The sequence below is a fragment of the Diadema setosum genome, chromosome 21 (assembly GCF_964275005.1).
Source record: "Diadema setosum chromosome 21, eeDiaSeto1, whole genome shotgun sequence".
Taxonomy (NCBI): Eukaryota; Metazoa; Echinodermata; class Echinoidea; order Diadematoida; family Diadematidae; genus Diadema; species Diadema setosum.
In genome coordinates, this window is record NC_092705.1 from 15,596,045 (window position 1) to 15,599,460 (window position 3,416).

Genomic DNA, 3,416 nt, shown 5'->3' on the forward strand with positions numbered 1-3,416 from the left:
ATGTATGTAACACCATGTATCAACAATTAACTGGATAATTATTCAATTTCGCACAAAAACTTTTTCAGTTTCGACACTTCCAGACGCGAATCAAATATTTCGGTTATGTCAGCTTACCAATTGATAGCTTTCATCATAACACAATTTTTGTTCATAACGTTATCTATGTTTTTCCTATGCACATACACCCCGAACAAGTACTTTGCTGTACTAGCTGAGAATACTGTTCTTTATTTTTCTCAGTGTTAGATAATGCTCATTCATTGATATTGTTTGTATGCATGGCATGAGCCGAAGCTTGTTTAGACGTCGAATATTCATGTTAATTAAAGAGGTGGTGTTTGTGATTGATGGGTTTCTTATGGGTCTGCTCGATAATCCCTATAAGTTCTTATATTGACATGATTGATAAGTTGAGAGATTGTTAACACAGTACAATATATTTTTTTTTTTGTCTTATATGTTCAGTTTATAGTTTTCGCCATGGCTCGTTTCTTAGGTTTTTGCATTTCTTGTTTCAGTTCGAAACAAAATTTAGAAAGTGTCGTCCTTTGACTGCTGTGATAGCAATTGGTGGGTGATGGGAAACATGAAACTAATTACATCGGTTTTTTTTTTCTACAGAATTCGTAAATACGCTGTCGTTGCGCGTCTGCTATGAAAAATAGTACAAGGACACTGCGTTTATATAGATTTCATGCTATATCATTATTGTTGGTATCAAAGCTTTGCTTAGTATCAGTGGTCATAGTATTAATACATAATGACTAACCAAGGCTGGATATCAGCTCGAAGCCGCCAGAAATAGACATCGTATTACGAGTGTATCATGATTTATTGCGAATGCTTTATTAAATGATGAAATGTGTTTTTTTTTTTCTTTATATTTTCAGGCCATTTAATTTCTAATTAATCTAATCTTTAAAAATCTGATGATTTTATAGGCCCGAAAGGGCCATCAAAATGATAATGTGTAGCCTTGGTATAACTCATTTTATGTAGTTTAATTAGTCATTGTTTTGTGTATTCATTGTTTTCGTTGTTGTTGTTGTTGTTGTTGGTAAAGGGAATTATTAAAGAAGACACAAATGGATTTTAATGCGCGTGTTAGTGCTTGTATTGATTATATATTGTAATCCATCATTGTATGTTGTCACTATCGCATGTTCGTCTCAACTGTTCAAAATGTGTAGGCCCTGCAAATTCGACTGAATTGTCCTAGAGAGACCTGCTTTGCGTCTTGTACACATTCTGTTTCCATGACCTGTTGCATCCACGTATTGTCGTTATGAACGGACTTCTTCTGCAGGTTATAATTGCAGACAAAGTCTGTGAAGCCAGTTTCTTTAATCGTCTCACACTTCAAGACAGTTGACGATTCTATGTTATGTAAGTAAAAAATGATCTTCCTTCAATTTTCCTGTATTTTTACAGTGTATATATAATAGTGAGATCTGAAAAAGAAAGTAGAAATCGGTGCGTAGCTTAATACATATATATATATATATATATATATATATACTCGTAGATGGGTCATTTGGAAGACATTTCCATTTGGTTTATATGCACATTTTAAAATACATGTTCAATGGCAATTTACGCAATGGAGACACGAAAATTGTCTCCTTAATGACCAGTTGTCTCCCTAATGAAGACACTTCCCCCCAATATGTCTCCCTAAGGTGCCAACTAGGGATATATATATATATATATATATATATATATATATATATATATATCTGTGTGTGTGTGTAATGATTATATGGTGTATATATTTATCTATATATATATATATATATATATATATATATATATATATATATATATGAATATATCATTACAAATAGACATAGATACACATACATACATGTAACTCGATATAGATCCAGTTTTAGCGAGACTTTGTGCAGATAAACAGTGTCAGCTGTAAAAAGCATGTGATTAAACAGCATTATATACTAGTATTTTTGACACAATGTTTCCCTAAAGCTGGAAACACATGCAAATTATGATTTGTATATGCATACATAAGTGTATCATTTATACATGTGTCAATTCCAGTTGACGAAAATATGATTTCATTTTGACAAATTGTGCATTTTAAAGTTATGGTACACCACCACTGCAAAAATCATACACACGCACCATTTATTCAAGAAACTGCTTCCTGAATTCTTCCGAGTACTAGTACATTTGAGAACAGTTGATTAATGGCTGATATTAAACCCAAGAATTGATATCAAATATACATATGAATTTTCTTGTCCGGCTATGACTATGGCTATGACTACGACTATTTAGTTGAATTTCAATCGATGGAAAATACTCTTTACAGTTTTGCCTACAATATGATACCAACAACATCCTATTTACGAAAGCAAATCGTAAGTACTCAATAGGTACTCTAACCTGTAATGTTTATGTGTTCAACAGCGTCCCATACATATCGTGACAATTATTATTTCGTTAATACAGACCAGTCTAACATATTAGATCTAGCAATGCTACGTGCCATATGAATATGCAATACTCTTGGGAGACCATGCCCCGAGTCTGTGTATGCACAGGGTGCATTTGCTTCTCATGACACTTAAGCCCGACGCACACTACATGATTTTGCCCCGATTCACCGGTCTTAAGACCATAAGACTAGAAGTGTGACTTCACAGTCTTTTCATTTTGTAGTCGTACGACTGGGTCTTAGCGCCAGTCGTAGAGATTTGACATGTTGAATTTCTACGACCAGTCGTAGGCTTTTAGCCATTCACAATGCAGTAAAATGCAAGCACACGCAGTGCGCAGTGCGCGCGCTTTACAGTCGTAAGCCTATACTCATAAGGTTCGGTCGTATTGTGTGCGGTGTCCGGTCGTACGACTGGTCTTAAGACCCAGCTTGGCTTAAGACTTTCAGACCAGTCTGTTCGTGTAGTGTGCGGTGGCCTTAAGACTGCATTAGAAATAGAAAACAGAGTGAGGTAGGGCAAGGGGGAGGGGTTCATGAAGCATTTTGTCCGACAAAGTTGCCAGACAAATTTGCTCTTAGCCAATCAGATGCAAGGATTCCAGTAGCTTGTAACACTTTGTCAGGGAAATATCCGACTAAAACGCTTCATGAATCCCCCCCCCCCAGAAAATTGTAGAGGGAAAAGTATCAATAAGAGAAACTGAGAAAGAGAAGTTTGTGGTTGTTTTCATTGTATGCCGTATGTCTTGTCAGGTAACGAGTATGATTTACAATTCCTTACGCATATATGCGTCATCGACGGCATCTTCATCTGAAACGTAATCATCACGGATAAGGCATAAAATATTCTTAATTTGTCTGTTGTAATGAACAATAATTCAATCTGTATGATGTATTTTCTCAAAAGCTGTGGACACAGATTAATGACTCGCATATCAAAAGCTTATTGCTG